We start from the raw sequence: 20,581 nt of genomic DNA, 5'->3' as shown, positions 1-20,581 counted from the left end.
CTGACAGTCCCAAATAAACTTGCAGGGAGAGTACAAGGTGATGGACATTATTGTTTCTGCACCAGAGACCCCATTATGCCTTCACTCGCTCCACGTCCTACCTCCCTAAGAAGGGAGATATCTTTCCTTGTCCTGATCATCTCTTGTGGAACTGGCTTCAAAGGCGTGTTCTGGGTTTAGCTCAATGTTTAGAAATGTTCCCTTTCACACTGAGATGTGAAACCCTTGCTTGAGGTTCATGAAGGACTTTATGGGATAGGCAGAAACCAGATACTATCAGATCCAAAGGGGGAATGCTTCCCCAGCATATGGTCCTTTTGTCTTGAGGTAAGCATTACTACATTTATTTCTGTTAAAAAGATTTTGTATATAAATGTGTTTCTAATTATACCAGAATATTCTTATTTAGAAGACTGTTGCTATTTTATTTGTTTTACCTAGTATCCAATTGGCAGGGTGTGTAGGATATACTTTGGGGTTATATCTTGTATTTCGTGGTATTTTTGCTATGGTGGTATGTATGTGGTATTTTTCTGTACTTTGCTATGTGGTAAACTTGTTGGGGTATTTTTATAGTGATGAGACTAATTCCAGAATATCGCCTAACAATTATTCTACCAGGGTCACTAACAACAAACAAATACTGGACTTGATACACTCTGAATAAATGGCTCATGGGCTCCTGTGATGATTTATTTACAACATCATGGTTATGCCCTTTTGGCTGTGTTTTAACAAATGTAAAGCATGCAATTGAAATACAACACATTCAGTCAGCATCTCTCTAAGAAAAACAATTTACCATGTCTACCTTGCTTTGAGATATTTCTTACCACACGTTTATCTCTCTATGCATGTCAAATCAAAGAGACTGCATGCAGAAGAAATATAATGAGACTAAATTACTTTTTTGAACTTGTTCTTTATTATAAAATAGAATTATGTAAGTTACACAGAGTGACATGTACACCCACATTATACTTCATAGTGTAAGGACATTTTTCTGTAGTGGCTTTCAAATCTCTATCTGTGATAATCTGGCAAACTTTGGCAAATCAACCTTGGCTTTGCACAAAACTTGGCAGAAAGAATACACTCTGAATAATAGCAAGACTTTGAGGAGCATGAACACAGTTTTAAATGTACATTTAAATTATGATTGTTAATCCAGTGCCTAAAATGAACTGACCCATTTGCTATGCTACATAGTATCACTCCCGCCACTGGCCCCTCAATTAACTTATAATTAAGCAGATAAAGCCGGCGATATTCCCAACTCAGCTTGGCAGTGAATCCTTCCCCAGCCTTTCTGCCTGCCTTGCACAGGGTCAACCCAGATAAGGATTCTCAAGACTTTGCAGCTCTTCTAAAATTCACCAACCAAGGAGAGTGACAGCCTTAGTGAGCTGGCAAGCACTGAACTCAGTCTGCCCAGGAGCCAGCACTTGTGCCTCCTTTGTCAGTCAGTGCAAGACCAGGAATGCCTCTCTCACTCCGCCTCAAACACTTTCTCAGCCAAGAACACCTCCCCTTGACCAGATCCTCGCACTAAAACATCGCACAATTTCCTCTTTGCCTTTCTCATTGTGCTCCAATACAGTGCACATTTTTCAGCTCACAACATAGACCCAGCCTGCACGTTTAAATTCCCATTTTCAGAGCTTGGTGCATTTTGCTCAATCTGCATCCAGCTTATTTCATGGAATAATTTGCAGTAAATGTTATTATGGGATTCAGTTACACGTTAAATGAGGTTGGGTTAGTTAGTATACTAGATTCATGTTAGTATCATAAATAAGTGCAACTCAGCCCAATAAAATAACATCATGGAGCACAGTGATCATTTTCTAGCATGCGCTCTGTGCATTGGCATCTATTTGAATTCAGCTTGAGACTCATACTCGAGGCCAGCAATGAGTCTCAAACCCTTGGCCCTACTTAAAACTCAAACTCTCGCTAAAATGTGACTGATGAAATGCAGAGTCTAGATGTTGAAATGAGGAATCTAGGTGTTGAAAAGTGGAGCCCATACTCCTACAGGGGCCAGGACACTGCCAAAATGTATGATTGAACATTTGAAATACCACTGAGATTGGCTATGAGGCATTATACATTCAAATAAAACCCTTCACTGCCAGGAGGGTTTGGGCCTTAGCAGACTTTCCTGAGAAATACGATACCATCCCTGGACCCTTTAATTTAGTACCGATAGGGCTCAGTGTCAATAGACATCTATATAATATAGTTACCCTCTAAGGGTCAAATGGGCTCTTAAAAGGTATGTAGCATAGACAACTGCAACACATATTTTTCTGTACACATTTGGACCAGAAATCAATGGTTCAGCAATTCAATTACATTTTCCAAATGTCTAGTTACCATGTATTACTGCACAGAGCATTCTATTTCATAACTTTAAATTTGCTCTGCTTTAGCAGACGATTAAGTGCTTCCAACAAACTCTTCCTGTGGGGGACTTCAAATTAAAGAGAACAGTCAATGAACTTCAACTACACTCAATAATATACTTGCAATTACTTCACAACATATCCTGAACCATAACAACACTCATCTTAATCTGTATGCATATGTAATGTCATGTAATGTAATTTGTCATTTGTATAGCAGCTTTCTCCCATTTGCATGGCCTCAAGCACTGTGTGGGAACGACCTCGGGGGACGGAAATGCAGGGTATGGGAACAATTTGACAGAGAAGCTTAGAATGCGTGTGTGCATTGTGGCCAGTACAAACGTGTCTGGGGAAGGTGTGGTATGGTCCTTCCCAGCTGCCAAGTACCACAACTGGACGACCTTGAAAGGTAAGTGCCTTTATTGCTAGGTAGTACAAGTTAGCTTAGTACATAGGTATAACCACTCGCATCCAGCACCACAGCAAACTCAGCTTTAACTGCCACTCAGTAGAACACTCACCTGGAACACTAGGCTAATGCTCTATATTTAGCAGAATGCATCACTTGCACCAACATTCTGACATGCAGAATACTATATCTCCTCCTCCATACACATTCAAAATGCAAATGAAAGCGCATAATCTACCCGAGTGCGTCTACGAAATCAGAACTACAAAACACACTGTCAACCACAATGACCTGACATATCTCCAAGAAATCAGTCATCGCCAGTGAAAGATAACCAGGTGCCCTAAACAAAATCACCAAACCTCCACTTAACACAGTGATGTTCCCAAACAACTGGACAAACAAACCTATGGTCTGTGACCAACTAAACCACTATAAGCACCAACCAACACCCCTCCTTAACACACCACCATCGCACAACGGCAGCAGAAAAGAAGCCCACTGAAGTAACAAAAGGATCATTGTAACTGTCACACCAACCGACAGGATGACAACCATTAAAGAAACAAAATACTCCTTGTACTCTGGGCTGCCAGCCCAGAGTCCTAGGCCTGCCATGCCCAGGCACAGCCATGCTCTCCCAGAGCAAAGAAACAGCCTACACACCAAACCAAGCAACAACACTGAACTCCTCTTGGTCCGGCTGCCACCCCAGAGCCCTACGCCTCCCATGCCCAAGCACGAACCAAATGCTCTTCCTTGAGCAACAATACAAATGACCACCACCCTTTCGGACAAACACCACCACTAGACCACCCATAAACCACAGCCAATTCTTGACCGCACCAACACCAAGTACTGGCAATACATAACCCCCATAGGGGAAAAAACAAATCAGACAAAACCTGAAACCAGACATGCCTGACTACACAACCAGATGTAAACTCTGCAAAAACACACTCCAACAAGAATGTAAAACACCCAACCACAACATACTATTGTGTCACCTAGACTCACATTCCAACACACCTCCTGAAACCCCCACCAAAGCAGTCAACAACCCCGCCTAAATAATGATGCTGCCGACCATACACTCCAAAAACTAGGCAACACAAACAACTGCCCTGAGTACTGGACTCAAAGCATACCCAAGGCACACAAAGCCATGCCCCCACACAACAGTACATAACACGCGCCAGACAAAAAACAAAACACAACTCCCTGCAGAATACAACAGCACCTTAATTCCTGTTGACAGGAGATCCAAAACCAAATGGCACAACTTTGTGCTATGGTCCAAACCAACCTACCAAAAATAACTTGCTGTAGAATACAGCTGCACCTTAATTCCCGTCTCTTAGGAAAACCCACACAATGACTCCCTGTAGCACCAAACAGCACCCAGATCCTGCAGCCCCTTTCTGCACAACATTAAAAATGACTCACTGCACAAGACAACTGCACCTTAACGCCTTAATTGTGCGCTTCCTGAAAGAGAGTCTCAGACATCACAGTACGTTCCCTCGACACACGCCCTTTTGACATTGCTGATCACAGCCTCACCAACAAAGTCACATTTAATGGAGGCCCGTACCCAGCTCTCATGTCCCCCTGACCTTAATCCAATGCTGGTGATCCTCACACCCATCCGGATGTAGTCTGTTGCCTGCACCCCTGACACTGCTCTGCCTTTCAGATGCCGCATCGACGCACCTCTGGTATGGACGCCTATTGGATGAGCCTCAGTGCACTCGCTCATTGGTGTGGCACAATGATGACACAGAGAGGACATAATCACAATGCTGGAAGCAGCCTGCCGAGCCACATCTTCTTCCGGCTGAACTGCTTCAACAGCCATGTTGGCTACACTCTGAAAAGACCCTCCATGGTCACACTCCATGGAAAACACCACTCCGCACAACAGAGCCTGGCACAGCCCAGCACGAAGGGAGAACTGTCCTGCCAGATGCTGCAGTTTGCTGTATTGTCCCGCCTGCTGCAAACCCCCATCAAAACAGCAAGTTGGAAAAAAAGATTCCTCCAGGCTCCCACCTGGCCTCCAAACTGTCGTGGACCATTGTGTCTGGCCCACTCTTCCCACCAACTGCCGATCACAGCACCACTCACTCGGCCCAGCCAGTAAGCTGCAAAAAAGCCCTGTTGGCTCCCCTACCTCGACAGGAGAGATGATCTCCTGAGCTGCTGAAAGCTCCTTGCTGGCCCCAATCCACTGGCTGGCCTGGATGATGAACCGTGGGGGACAGTGGTCGCACAAGCCGCTACCCCCTCATAGCCAACCAGCTCTTTGCCAAAATGTGGTAGGGACCTTCCCAGCTGCCAAGTACCACAACAAGTACCATGCCTGGACGACATTGAAAGGTAAGTGCCTTTATTGCCAGGTAGTACAAGTTAGCTTAGTACATGGGTATGACCACTAGCATCCAGCACCACAGTCAGCTCAACTCTAACTGCCACTCAGTAGAACACTCACCTAGAACACACACCTAGGCTCACACTCTACATTATGACGAATGCATCACTTGCACAAACATTCTGACAGGCAGAATACCACAGAATGCCAAGCCTCCAGTTAGCTACCCATGTTCAGCAGCCATGTGGATGGGTGCCGTGAGGTAGTCGGGGGGGGGGGGGTTGTCAGTGCAAGAGGCTTGTTATGTGTCCAGCTAATCTGAATTTTGTGTCATGGGACTTCGCTTCAAACTGATAGCAGAGACGTTGTGCGTTGTGTTTTACAGTGGAATATGGTAGTGGATCTGTGTGGGTAGGTGGCCGGGCCTGCGGCTAAAATCCATCAGCATGGGGTGTGATACGTACCCTTGGGTCCCATCTGGTTCATTGTTCTTGTCGATGTGGCGCAGGGTTAAGTCTTGGGGTCTGCTGGACCTTATTTTCTTCTACCTTGCTCTGGAGAGATCCTGAGGAGCAACAATACTGCAACGGCCTAATTGACATGTGGGTAAATCCAGAGTAAGGCAGTGGTTCATCAGGTTGCAGGTAAGAAGAGCCAGGTCTTGAGGGCTATTTGCAAGTTAATGTGGTCCTCTAAGCAGCAGATGAGTGTGGAATTGAGTTCCAGAGTGTGGGAGCTTGGATGGAGAAAAAGGATCCCCCTATTTGAGTGGATTTGAAAGGAGGGATCCTTAGGAGGAGTGCAGCGACTGATCTCAAATTTCTATTAGGTTGGTAGCGTTTACGTTTGTGTTGAATGTACTCAGGGCTTGTCTCGTGGAGGGCACAGTGAGTGATGCACATTGTATTGAAAGTGGTCCATCAGCTGATGGGTAGCCAATGGAGCACCCGAAGTCAGGTGTGATGTGTTCTCAGGGGGTGAGGGCTTTCAGAGTTGACAGGCGGCAGCACCCAGGTAAAGGGAGTTGGCATAGTATAGGCGGCAGAGGATGATATCCACGATTGCTGTGACTCAGGCCCTGGGGACTGGAGAGCAAGCCCTGAATCTCTATCTATTGACTGCATATTCCCTCCACATTAAGAAAGAGGCAATCCACTTGGCATTTAAGGACCCGAGTACGGCCTTTGCCAAAGAGAATATGGCCAAACTCTGGCACATGCTCAGGTCCTTGGACTGGACTATACATTAAAATAACCAGGCATGTGTCAGAAGTGGTGATCAGGGCCATTGCACCCCATACTTCCCAATAGTATCAGGAGTATGTCAGGGTTGCATGCTAGCCCCCTACTTATTTCATTATATATAAATGTTTTATACAGCTCTCTTGTGAATTTGAATTGTGATGTACCCAGGTTTGGTACTAGGGCCCTGCCCGTCCTGGCTTATGCAGACGACACAGTGCTCATAGCACACACACGAGGGCTCTACAGTTAATTGGATCATATACTCACTTTATGAACCAATTAGCTCTCAGGGTGAACATGGTAAAGTCTGCTGTTATGGTATGCAGCCCAGCGAAAAAAGCACCTAAAATGCCCAAGATATTTAGCAATAACTGTGTTATACCCGGGGTTTCGGAATTTGATTATCTCGGCTTTCGTTTTTCCTCCGATTTAAAGGGCGGCTGCCAGATCATGAAACAGGCTCTGTGAATGAGGCAATCATTGGGGGCGGGGAGTACCTCGCTTTATTTGTCTTCAATACATTCGAAAATATATTATTAAACATCTATCCACAATTAACCATAGACGTATCATCATTTGTGCCCCAACCAAATACAACCCCGGACTATCTTGTGTGGAGGGATAAGATCTATGACAGGTTTTTAATCACAAGAGCATGTTTTAATTGAATACCACTTCAAGCCATAACTGCAATGTGGCTAGAGCAGCGTGATGATGCTAGCTGTCCCTTGTGTTCTGAAGCAAACAAAGATCTGTTGCATTTTATTTCTGCCCAGTCTACCATCATGTTATAAAAAGACCAATATTTTTGGTCTTAAGACAGTCTGACCTTTCACAGTGCTGCCCAGCCTTATTTTATGTATTAAGACTTAATTCACCTTTCGTTGCGTGGGCATTATTGTCATATCTTAGACAGGCATTTAAAATAAGAAACAATCCTTTTTGCATTATAATAATTTGTAATTGCTTTATGTTGGTCTTCAATTTTTTCATACTGTACTTTTGTGTCACTGTGTCCGATTCTATGGGGCATTCTTTTTCTATTCTAGTTCTTTTTTAATCAAAAGTATAACATTTACTTAGAATTGTATTGTTTTACGAAATATGTATTTCTTTGTAATCAAAATTAACTATCTAATTTGCAGCCTCTTAGTAGTCGAGAAGGCTGGAGAATCAGCATGCAGCTAGTTTGACAACTCCAACACAATCACAGTGTGTAAGGCTTCATTATACTCTCAGACTGACAGCCCCTATGAGTATTTTCCAAATTGTTCAGACACTGCATTGTCCCATTTTGTTCAGCATGGTTTGTTTAGTAATCCCACTATGCAGAACTCTGGAATAATCTCAGTTACAATTACACAATTCTAATATACTCCCAGTTCACCATCACACGATTCTAGAATACTCATGTCAGACAATTCCAGTATCATTTCAATATGAAGAACATCAGCATATGTTTAGTCTGCACAGTCCCAATGTACTCCTAGTTTGACAATTCCAGTATGCTCCTTTTATGCAAAACCCAAGTACAGTACCAATTATCAAATACCGGTAATATAGTCAAGTTTGACACACCTCAATGTAGTCCCATTTTGACACTTGCAAAGATCACACAATTTACAGTCTCGGTATGTTCCCAGTATGCACAATCCCAGTGCACTCCCAGTTTGAAAATCCCAGCATGTTCCCAATTTGACAAAACCCAGTATATTGCCAGTTATAAAACCACAGTAGTAAAGTCTCATCCTGACACAACTCAGTACATTTTGACATGCTCAGTGCAAAGCCAAGTTGCGCAAACCAATGTCCTTTCAATTTGACAACTCTGCTGTACTGCACTGGAAAATTCCCAGCCCACTTCCAAATCTCACAAAATATAAACTGCTGTATCCAGAGCTTGAGATGACTTTCCTCTTACACAGCAGCAAACGACAGTCACCTAACTTGTCTTATTATGCAACCTAAGGTAACGCGAATAAGGAATTACTGTAACCACCACGCTTATGTAACCAGCGCCTAGATGCCTTTGGGTTAGGTGCGCTTAACAACTGTCTAAATAAATAAAAACATAAATAAAGATTGCCGAGGACTATGTAAGTTGACAACTTTTAAGCTAATTCCATCTAAAAACAGAAATCAAAAATCCACTTTATATGAGAAAATATTGCACTACTTTGAATGTATTTTTGATGCTATTGCAACTCCCTTTTATATGTGTAATCATTTTTAAAGAGTTATTTTACATTTTGTAAACGTTTTTATTTGAAGGCAATGTAACATAAATATTTAAATGAAAAAAATACAATTAGTATTGTACTCATTGATAATTAAAATCACTTTTGGGTTTTAGAAAGTTTCATGAATTGCGAAAACAACTTCCACAGAAATGTGTGATATGTAAATGTCTCTCGCACAGTGCTTACCTGAAGCTCAATCGCTCCAAGACTGAATCCCTACTGCTGACCAACAACACCGACCACTGTGACATCCAGACCTGGCTCTAGGCTATGCACCTCAAGGGATGTGCACCCCAGCTGCCTTCGGCACCACGTCCCTTGGGTTTGACATCGACAGACAGCTCTCCTTCAAACAGCAGATAGCAAGCGAGACCAAACGGCTTGGTACTGACTCTCTCTCCTGCGGAAAATCAAGCCCTTCATCCCAGAAAACAACTTCCAATCTGCAGCCCAAGCCTTGGTCCTCTCCCACCTGGATGGTGGCAAAGCTCTTTTGAAAGGGATTCGGGCGACTACCCTGGCAACCCTTTGGTGTAGTGGCGGCTGGTGAACTTTTTAAGTGGTGGGGCATAATTGCATGTTCCAGCAAAGCACGAGTGAGCCCGACTCCCACAAAAGGGGATCCCTGGGGGTTCTTCCCCCAGCGAAATTATTTTTAAATGAGGAGTGGAAATGGTGCATGTTACAGCACCATTTTCAAGAAAAACTGTAGAAAAAGACCTGCGTTCAAGTAGTTTGAGTAGTTCTAAGGGGAGAACCCACACAATATTCTACTAGCAGAGATGCCGGATTACTGGCAGTATACAGGGCCATTTTGCTGCTGCAGGAATGAAACAAGATTTACCTTGCAGTGTGATGAAGAAGGGACAGGGTATTTGGGAAATTGGGAAAGCAGTTTCAAGTTGCTGCAAGTTCCCAATTTTCCAAAGCCTTTGCAAGGAATGAGACAAGATGTACTGCAGTGCCTGGCCACCTGCGTGCCAGTGCCACTGTCTGCACAATGCTCAGGCCCAGCTGAAGATGTGTGGGGGCCCATTTCAACATGATGGTTCGGGCCCCCCTTGCTTAGAGTAGAAAAACAGTCTGAGGCACCCATGTGATGTATACATTATAATGGAGACAAAGAAATACAGCCGGAGGTTAATAGCTGCCGATTGTCACAAGACAGCAGGGAGCTAAAACACAAATGCCCACTAAAAAGTAGAAATCCTTCTTTGTCAGTGGCTGATGTGGAGGAACCAGTGGTAAAAGGCACGAGGTAATAACACTTCTGTGAGTTCTTTCCTTGGTCATGCATTGCTTCGTGATGGGGCTTCCACTGTCTCATATTCTGTATGTGCCTATACCTTGTATTTATTTATTTAAACACTATTTATAGCACATTTCTAAATGTCAGTTGACTACCCTTTTCCTTTTTTGGACAGATTTACTAGCCCCAAATGGGCTTAAACTCTTGCACACCCCAAGCACATTATTTAAACTGTTATTAGAAAGCAATGCCTCATTTGTTTCCAAACAAGGCAATAGTTTCTTATTGTAATGAAAATATTCATCGCCGTCGACTAAACTCTCTGATTTATACTGCTTCTAAAATTCCATAGTAGGGCCAGCATTACAATGGGAGCTATGTGTTACACATAGGCTGCTGTAACGCTCTTTCCAGCAGTGGTGCAACACCATTAAGCTGACTGGGCTTCAGATTCCCCCTCGCGGCCTGAAATCTTGACTATGCTGACTTGACCTGGCTGACCGACAGAGCAGGAAAGAACAGGACACAGACGATCAAATCTGCAGGCAATAAAGCATTTAATTAATTGTCAGCACCTTCATTTATAAGCATACATGTTTAGGAAATTGAAATCGTGATGTGGGTTTAGTACTTGTAAGTCAGGGGAGTGATTGGAAGGGAAGAGAGCAGACAGAATGACAGAAGATGGCTCCTTCGCACAGCAGTCCTTGAGTGGCTGCTTTCGCACTTAAACGAGAGAGTTAACTGCTTGTAACATTGAAGCTGCACTAGAATAGTCCCATTAGAAGGCATAAAGAAGTTTGATGCCCGCCACACAAATAAGTTTTCCCCTCCGCCACCGTCTCTGAAGTTAGCACTTCTCCCAACATTTGAAGGGTTATCCACCTCGCAAAATGTAGGTTTTTCCCTAGTACTCAAACTTTTGTTTGAAAGTTTGAATACTGGGACGCAGAGCAGCTCTCAGGAACCTGACAAGACTCTGGGAGAGCCACTCTGCTGCCCAGTATTTAGACTTTGCTTTACACAAAAGTGTGAACACTGGAAAGGTCGCCCCATATCCTGCAGAGCCCCTCCACAGCTCGGAGAAAAAGCAGGACTTTTGCAACTCAGGACCCAGCGTGGGCCACCCCAGCCTTCCTATGAGCTGTGATCTCGGTATGGTCATCGTAGAGAGATCACAGCTCACAGGAAGGCTCATGACCGAGGCTAGCTTAGCCTAAATAAGTCATGAAAAAATGGAATGCCCATTTTTTAATTCGTTTTCAGGGACTGCCTTGCAGGCTAATTAACAAGTCACACCTTTGTTAATTAGCCTGCAAGGCTAAGTGTGCCTGATAAAGTAATTAGAAAATGCATTAGTAAAAAAAGAATATATATATTTATATATATGTGTGTGTGTATATATATATATATATATATATATATATATATATATATGTTATATATATATATATATATATTTAAAAAAATAAATCACTTAGCGTGCCCTGTCACAGCAGCAGCTGCTCCTTCCTTCTGGATCTGCCTGCAGGTGCTCCTCTTGTCTCCTTGTCCGTCTGGTAGTACCATGTTGTTTTCAACACACACAGTGATGTTACTGGAGCCCCATGCATGTTCAGGATCTTGGAAAAGAGGAAAGAAACAAGACTTGGTTTTGGTTGTCTTTACCAAATTCCCGGATGTGGGTGGGGCAGTGACATCATTGTGTCGTCGTCCTCCCAGTCCCCAGCCTCTGTGCATTGACCCACCTCCTTGGATGCTGAGAGCCTGTTAGGAACTGACACCTGACCCTCTCTCAGCTTCCTGCCACCTGTCCTGTCTCTTACACAGACTGGGGTGAGGTCAACAAAGTCTGACAACACCCTAGAATGTTTGAGGGACAGGACAGAGGGTTGGGTGTTAAGAAAAGGATGCCTGGGGCATTTCTTTCTTAACGCCCCCAGGGATCCTTTTCAGCTGGGTTTATTGGCTTTTAACTGATGCAGGCCAGGGATGGCCTGCATTGCGCACGTGCAATGGGATGGCTCCTTAGAGCACTCCCTACTGCATATCCAGTGCCACCCCAGCATGCCCATGAGTGACAGGATTTTCCTGTTAGTCGTGGACATGGTGGGGAGTGTCATTGTTGGTGGGGCTCTGCCTACTCTCACCCCCCCCCCATCGACGAGCCGCTCCTGCTGAGATTTGTCCTGCATTCTGCAACATGACTCATCAAAGGACTCCACAAATTCGACCACATCTCCCTGACACCTGAGCTCTGACCCTCATTGAACTGGATCCCACTGCAAGCTCATAGCATCTTAAAATTCTGCTGCATCTTTTACAAGGCTATCACCCTGAAGTCCCAAGCTACCTCATTGAGAAACTACGACCCACCAGAAGTAAGGGCTTGCACAGACTTGACCTTCTCCAGTGCAGGAAGGAAAGAACCAACCAGAAGACAAACCTTCTCCATCTACACACCATGACTTCCCCCTTGCTTGTAGTGTTCAGGAAGGAGCTCAAGACCCGCCCCTTCAAGGAATGACTCCTCCATAACAACTAGGTCCAAACACCCTCTACATCCCAGTTTTTTTTTAAAACTGGAGGATCTGCTCCCCACTGTTTCCTTCCCTGGTTGCCTGTAGATCCCTATGCCATTGCTTCCCAAAGCTAGTTAATTAATTAGAAAAACCACAAAAGATTCCAGGACTCAGCGCCAATAGTAAAGGTTGTTTATTAACAGAAGCCCTCTACTTGATAACGCGTTTCGGCTCCCACGAGCCTTTGTCAAATCAGGGCCAACGTAATTCTGAAAAGATCCGTATGACTGTTGTCCGATATACAGTAATAGGGACAAATCCCAATGACAGAAACTTCTATTCCTCCGGTTTCACTCGCGTCGGCTGCTCAAATTGAAGGGCCTTCTGGCCTAAAGCTAGGTCTGTGCTCAATGAATACAATAATAATAATAATTATAATAATAATAGTATAGATCCTTAAAAAATCTGCGTTTCACTATTTGGTGGTTCGCACTCCCAGTCATACCGGACAACAATCCATGCAAAGGTCTCAGGTTTCCCCCTTGCCATGCCTGAGAAGGTCATCAATGTCTGTTTATCCACTTTACATTCCTCGACTGGTAGCTCTTCTTTTCCCAATTTGAAATCAGCGTTCCAAGTTCCAGAATCAAGGGAAAAACCAGAGGAACTCCTCACACATGGAACGGCGTAACCTGAAGTCTCCTTCTATGCAGTGTGCTGTGTGTAGTATCGCACTGCAACTGTCAACAATGCATAGCCTGAATGTCAGAATGGGACGCAGGGCGCACCAGTGAACATCCACAAGATGTAAGGGAAGTGCTCTGCTAACCACCAACATGTACCCCCAAGTGAACACAGCTCAGGATTTCAGAAACAGACATTGAGAAGGGTGCACCCCTTTTCTGGTCTAAGTCGATGGCATACACTTGTTGCTATGTAAACAGGAGGAGACCTAGCTGATGATCTTTTTGTATCACCCTCGCACCCCACCTGTGAGTTATTAGGGACCTGTGGCCGTGTTACGTAAACAATGCATCGGTGCAAGTGAAACTTTGCAAGGTAATATTACTGGGGGAATAATTGCCCGAGTGCAGACTTGTATTCTCTCAATGCATGTCTGCCCCAGGGTGTTCTTTGCACGAGTACGTATACAGTTCTGAATTAGTACTAGGGTAAACATTGCTCTGGTGCATAAATGCATTGAAAGAATATGATTTTTGCATCAGGACAAACTTTGCTGTAAATGTAAAACTGCAATTGCACCAATGCATAGTTTCTGTAATGTGTCCCCACAAAGGCGTAGGAAAAAGCCAAATACTTTTTCACTCATAGGGCCTCATTACAATTCCGGCGGTAGCTGTGCCGGTAAAAACGGCAGGCTACTGCCGGAGTTGTGATTTTATCCAGCGCCTGGCTTCACGGAAACAATGGGGGATTACAACCCTGGTGTTCCGGGCAGTCAGGCGCCGGAAAATCGTTAGTCCCCATTCCCATTTGAGTCCGATAGCACTCAATGGGAATGGGAAGACTGCGAGCGGCTGCCATCCCACCTGCCAGGTCAGACCTGGCAGGCTGGACGGCAGCCACCCGCAGACTTAGAGGGTGCCGGTCCGGTAACAACAGTGCCGCTAGGCTTACCGGCACACTCGTAATGAGGCCCATAGTCTTTAACGCTCTAGGGTGGCCAAAAGTCCCGTATTTTGCGGGACTTTGTCCTGTGATAGACAGGAAAAGTACTGTCTCAGTTCTTTTAGCAGTCTCGATGCAGGCTGCTTTATGTGCCGCTCTTCCAGTCGTGCTGACTGTTAACGCTCTGACAACCGGCTTAATTACAGTGCTGTTGATTTGTGGGGTTGTGATGGTCATCTTTACAGTTAAAAACGTGACCATCACCTCTCAAGGACAAACCATTTGCATTACAATTAAGCCAGGTGCTGGAGCGTCAAAATCCATTCACCAGTTGTTGTTTAAATAACAATTGGGGCAGGCCAAATGTGACGTCATCGATGCCTTGTGTGTCACGTGTCCCACAAAATGATTTTAGAAAGTTGCCCATCCTACTCTGGACATCAAGCAGTGTTTCCATTCAGTGGGTATTCTTTTAAATTTAACTACTGGAGTTTACAGCTATATACCTCATGCACTTGAATACAAGGAACAAAAAAGGCATTTGCTGGGATTTTGAAATGTCCAGCTAGGTAGCCATAAACCAGCAACAGCAGAGCACTACACTACAGAGAAGCTTAGCAAAGAGGGACAGCACCTCTAGGTGGAAAGGTATTAAAAGACTTCAGGATCCATGAGCCCCGAATTCTTTAACAAAGGTTGCCGTCATAGTCCAGATCTCTTGGGGAGATCCCAATAAGTTCATGGCACTAGACACAGGTAATGCAGAGCTTTTTCCTCCTTTTAAAGGTACATCGCTCCATGGTTTATGCAAGCTATAGGCCCCTCATTGATGTTAAACAGCGCATCTATGGTGTTCCTGGACTCTCCAGTAAGGCAATGTGTTACTCCATAGAGCCTGCATTTCTTTTATGTCAGGTGGCAACACGGTCTCAACATGCTTGCATTGGAATCAGGATGATGCCCCGGGACATGGATTCAATCCCATGGTTGGGCCAAATCAACCCTACAACCTTGTGAGGTTGATACATTGAGAGAGTGAGTGGGTGATAAGGGTCCCACTGATATTTATAGCTCTTAGAAACCGGTAGAATGTGGCACAAGGCACTATATAAGTCACCATCTGTGTATGGTGCTGACTAAATACTTTGGGAGGAGTGGGTGATCTTAAAACCTATCAAATCACTGTAGATAACACGAGGGGGCCACACCCATGACGGGACTGATCGTGGGAGGAGCCAAGAAAGGGTTGACGCCAAGTTAGCCCAGGTTTAAAATCAGAGAGAATCCAAGTTTTGATACCTTCTACTAGACTCACTGAAAATATTAAGCTGACTCTGTGACTAGCATCTGATGAATAATTCAATGTGAGTGAGTGGTTGAATGAGTGAATGTATGAGTCAGTGAGTGAGTACTGAGGCACTAGTAGTGTTTTATATCAAGTTAAGAAACAACGTGTTTGCAGTTTCTCAGCTCGAGATAAAAACTACAAATCAAGATGGCCGCCATGGATCAGGGAGAAGACATGTAGTCCCTTCTTCCTTTCCATGGTGGCCATTGACAGATCGGGGATGCACCAGGAATACTAGTGTTCCTGGCGTCTACGAGGGATGCGGCAGCGCAAGGTAAGTAGGGTGGGGAGGGGTTAGAGATGTGGAGATTGCCTGATTCCCAGTAAGGGAAGATGGCAGCCTCCATTCTGAGCCTCCTCATTGGCTGGCAGGCCACCACCCCTCCCTCAACGCGTAGTAATTTTATATAGGGGCTCATTTTTGAAGCAACCATAGATTAGGGGGAGGTGACCTGTCACATTTGCACCTTGAAGTTCACAGGTCACCTCTGAATAATGTTCAACATTTGCAGTGTAAAAAGTAGTCGTACGTACTGGTAGGCCACCCTTTTGCATTCTGCTGTGCAAAATGAATAAATGCTGCCTGCCCTGTACGCATGGCAGGCAGCTTTTACAATGGATTCCTATGAAATCTGGCTGCTTTTCGCTGGTGTAAAAATCAGGTGGAATCCATAGGCGTCTGCAGCATTTGCACAAGCATACAAATGCATGCTGGTCCAAATATCGGAATATTTGTATGGCGGAGATGAAGGGAGAGGCAGAATCTTAACGTATGATCATAGGTCACCTCCACTATCCAAATTGTTGAAAATGAGCACACTGAAAAAGAGCCCCTTAGTGCCTGCTCCTCTATTAATAACTTTCCCTAAAAGACCCCAAAAGACAGGTTTGGTGAAGTAAGTCCCCAGAATAGAAAGAGAGCCCATATACATAGGAATCAAAGTCCTGCTTTCCACTAGGGGTGTCATGGTATTGAATTATTGACAGTATGATGACGGCATACCATGGTTATTGCAGTATCGCACATTCATTAAACTGTATTCAGAAATTATATTGTTTTGCTAAAAAAGTCAGACTCTCACCATTAGCAAGTCAGCACCGAGAATTTGTCATTTTAGATCATTGGGCCTCATTCCGAGTAGGGCGGTAAGGGTTAATGGTCACCGGTCACCGGTAACGAGACTGGTGCCGTTAAACCCTTACTGCCCTACTATGAGTTCCCTTTGTGGGTCCTTCCTTAATGCCTGCTTTTAGCAGGCGTTAAGGACGGGACCCGCAAAGGGACTCTGGGGTCAATAACGGTACCGTAATTTACGGTACCGTTATTGCTGCCTTCCCTCTTTCCATTGAGACCTATGGGGGCTCAAATGTGAATGGGGAATGGCCCTGGTAAATGGGGAATTACCGGTCCCTCCGACCTCAGAATGGACTGGTAATTACTCCATTCACCAGGCCGGAGTTTGGACAAGTTCGGATGCAGCCATGCCGCAAATAGCGGCGTGGTTACCTCCGAACTCGGAATGAGGCCCAATGTATTCTAGTTTAAGTATGATGAGCCACATTTTCACTGAATCTGGTAGTCCAGTTTGACTTTGTCATACAAAATCATCCATACATCCAGTACAATGTCATCCATGGTCTTCCCCCCCCTTATCTCTTCTCCCTCCTCTCTTTCTACTCTCCCTCTTCATTCAGCTGACCATTTCCTTCTCATTGTCCCTCCGTCCCCTTGTGCCCCCTCCCGTTTCTGCTCCTTCCAACTCCTAGCCCCCCTGCACTGGAACTCCCTACCTCTAGCAATCCGCTCTACCCCTACCTTCTCCTCATTCCGCACCTCCCTTAAATCTCTCCTTCTCCATTCTCCTCCTTGAAACCCCTTCCCCTTCCTTCTTCCCCTCCCTCCTTTATCTTTCCCCTTGAATATCTCCCTCCCCTCCCCTACCTCCCCACTCTCACCTTTCCCCTTCCCTCCTCCTCCTCACCCCTCCGCTTCCCACTCAGTCCTACTCCACTACTCTCCCTATTCCCTTCAGTTAATTGCTCTTCTTACTATTTTGTTGACTGATTCATATTGTAATTTGCTTCTACCGTTATATTGTTTATGTTTCATGTATCAAGTTGTTCAATTGTGCAGGGCATTGTGTAAAGCGCTATATAAACAAATAAATACAAATACAAATACAAAACACAAAGTTTGTTTACTTGTTAGAAAGACAATAACAGGAAAGGTGAAGGTCGACTTGAGTTAGCCCTTTTAATGGGGATTTGACCAAAAAGCTTGTGTTTTGGTAGTACCTGGCAAAAGAGGCACTGCGTCCACACTGAAACAGAAGTATGTCTGAAGGAGCGTACGGCTGGGCAGGGACCCAGCGCATTTTAAACACTTCTAACTGAAACAAAAAACTGCCACATGTGTTTGGACCCTCCCAACTGTGACTGACAAATAAAGCTTTATAGTTTTTCTGAAGTGGTTATTTGGGGTCTTACCTTCCCCCCCGCTGGTGCTGTTTGTTCTGCTCTGTGTACGTCAGAAGACAACAAGCATGTTCCTGCCTTAAACTTCTGTGAGTTACAAATTCAAGATGGCTGATGGTGAATGAAGATGCATATATTGTATTATTTGGTGTAGAGGCTAAGGAGGTTGTGGGGGGGCGCAGTGAACAAGACCTATAGAGGTTAGTGATGTTCATGCAAAATCTGGCTCACATTAAGCAAATTCAGTGCTAAAATGGAAAACAGCTATTGCAATTTGCGCAAGGGAACAGTTTAAGTCAGGGTTGTCAAACTCCAGGCCTTGATGGCTGGATCCATGTCGGGTTTTCAGGATACCCCCTCTTTAATAATCATGAGATACATTTGCATACAATGATTCTAAATATATGCACATTTTTCCTCATGAATATTAATGAGGGATTTCCTGAAAACCCGTCGAGGCCTGGAGTTCGACAACCGTGGTTTGAGTTATATATAAACCACACAGCTGTCTTCCCTAACAGAAGTCCTTCACCTATGTTGCACTTTATTCATTTGTTCTATTTCTGATATAATAAATGGATTCAGAGATCAAATAAGCATTGTTTTGGAGACGGGGTACAAAACATCCCCAAATGAAGACTTCTACCACAAAAAGTTCTGTATTTTTTCAACAAAACCTTTAAACTGCACCACCAACCACATCAATGTATTTTCGTTGTAAACATATGCTAATGGAGATAGGTATTTCCAGCTGTAAGGTTGGGGTTGGGGGTTTTGAAATGGGCCCTCGCGTGACCTCTTAAGAAAGCTGCAAATTGGATCTTTCCGGCCAAAGGCGCACTTAGCACCTCGAGTTGAAAAGGGGTTAATGAAAGTATAAGAAAGAGCAGCGTTTTCTACACTCTTCTCTAGTCACAGGTCATCTTTTTCAAAACCATCCAGGATGTAAGGTATTAACTTAAATGTTTGGGACCCCAGAAGAGAGGCTGTCTGCCCTCCACCACCCCACTCACTCGAGCAACCAATCAGAAATGTTTTCGTTCTAGTAGCGCTGCCTCTGATCTGATTTATAGAAGAAAGCCACTCACAGGGCATCAACGCGTTCCTAAATCTCTGGAACTGTCTTTCCCCACACTTGCGCCATCTGAATGACACAAGGCCTAGTAAGATCGTTATTTTGTCCTCCCTTTGTTTACCCCTTGTGTACAGGCGCGTTACAAATTCCACATCATATCATATCGTATCAAACGCAAGCTCTTTGACAAGCGATTGTTTCGAGAAAATCTTAAGCAAAAATATTAGGCTTGCGATTTATTTATTTATTTAAAAACCAAAATTCTAAGGCCAATGCGAACGTAAAGGTAAAAATATGGTGGATCTAAATAAAAAAAAGAAATAAGTCGGGCAATAAGTAAGTGGAATGAGTTAATACCTTAAATGCATGGTTTACACATTTTTGATAAGCTCGAATGGCAATTTACAGGAATGTTAAAGAGGCCCTAAGAATTCAGGCAATAATCACGTGTTCAGGGCTGTATGCAGATTTTATTGTTGTAATATGTAGGTGATTGGCAGAAAAGATTCAGCACTGGCAGATATTTCTGCAGCATGCCACACTTTGGCATGGGTATCTCAAAACACCGCAAAAACGGATTCACATATATATCGGCCTGGAAAAAGCACTGAAGAGTAAAACACGTGTTTGCCTCGCACAAAATAAATCCATGAGCATCTATAATTTGACAAGAAGTATGTATACCAGAATTATTTGGGTAGTGGGTTCGACAAATATACCTGTGCTCTTAAATACCCACCTTTTGTGTAATTGCAATGTTAGCATGCAGCGTTCACCCTTCCACAAAGCCCACCCAAACAGGGCCTTGGTATTGTGAAGTTCAATTGCCTTGGAAAATAGTGACTTGTGCACTGCCTCTCAGTAAGTTTAACAATAGGATTGGAAGAAATATTCAAACGACGTATTACAAATACGTATTCACAAAATTAAATGTATTCTTGTTGTGATCAGCCGGCACGTGTTTCAACCACAAAGGTCGTCCTCAAGGCCTTTTTCTTATAGACTCGGTATATTAACCATAAATGTCTGCCGTCGCTCGAGTGATAAGCACAAAGTGATAATGTAGACCGATTCTGTTGGTTAAAGAGGCATCTTGTGAGTTAAACATCTTATGTTAGAAGAATGGATGGTTACTTCTGATACAGATTGTGTCAAACATGGGCGTAATTTTAGGGGGGTCAGGGGTGTTTGTCCCCCCCCTACTTCCATGGCACACCATTTTGTCCCCATTCATCTGGCTGGGGCACCTTTTCTTCAGATATCATGTCCCCCCCACAATTTCAGCAAAGTTACTCCACTGGTGTCAAATGTATACCTTCTCCTGATCATTAGTGGCGAAACATCTCTGCCTCGAACGGCGTTTCTACGTTCAAGGGTGAGATCCCTCCTCAGTATATATACCACTGAGGTTTAGCATCTTTTTAGAGTGCTTTCCTCTAGCAGCTTTCTTAGCTAGCAACCAATCCGGCAGCCTGGTTGTTACGGTCACACAGCGATTGACCCACAGCACAGTGACCCATTGCTATACCACCACTACTACCAAAGACTGTAAACACTCTACAAATGACCTTAGGAAAGAAACACTCTCACAAGTTGAATGAATTCTCA

The sequence above is a fragment of the Ambystoma mexicanum genome, chromosome 7p (assembly GCF_040938575.1).
Source record: "Ambystoma mexicanum isolate Mex_15411 chromosome 7p, UKY_AmexF1_1, whole genome shotgun sequence".
Classification (NCBI taxonomy): Eukaryota; Metazoa; Chordata; class Amphibia; order Caudata; family Ambystomatidae; genus Ambystoma; species Ambystoma mexicanum.
This window is presented reverse-complemented; position numbering follows the sequence as displayed.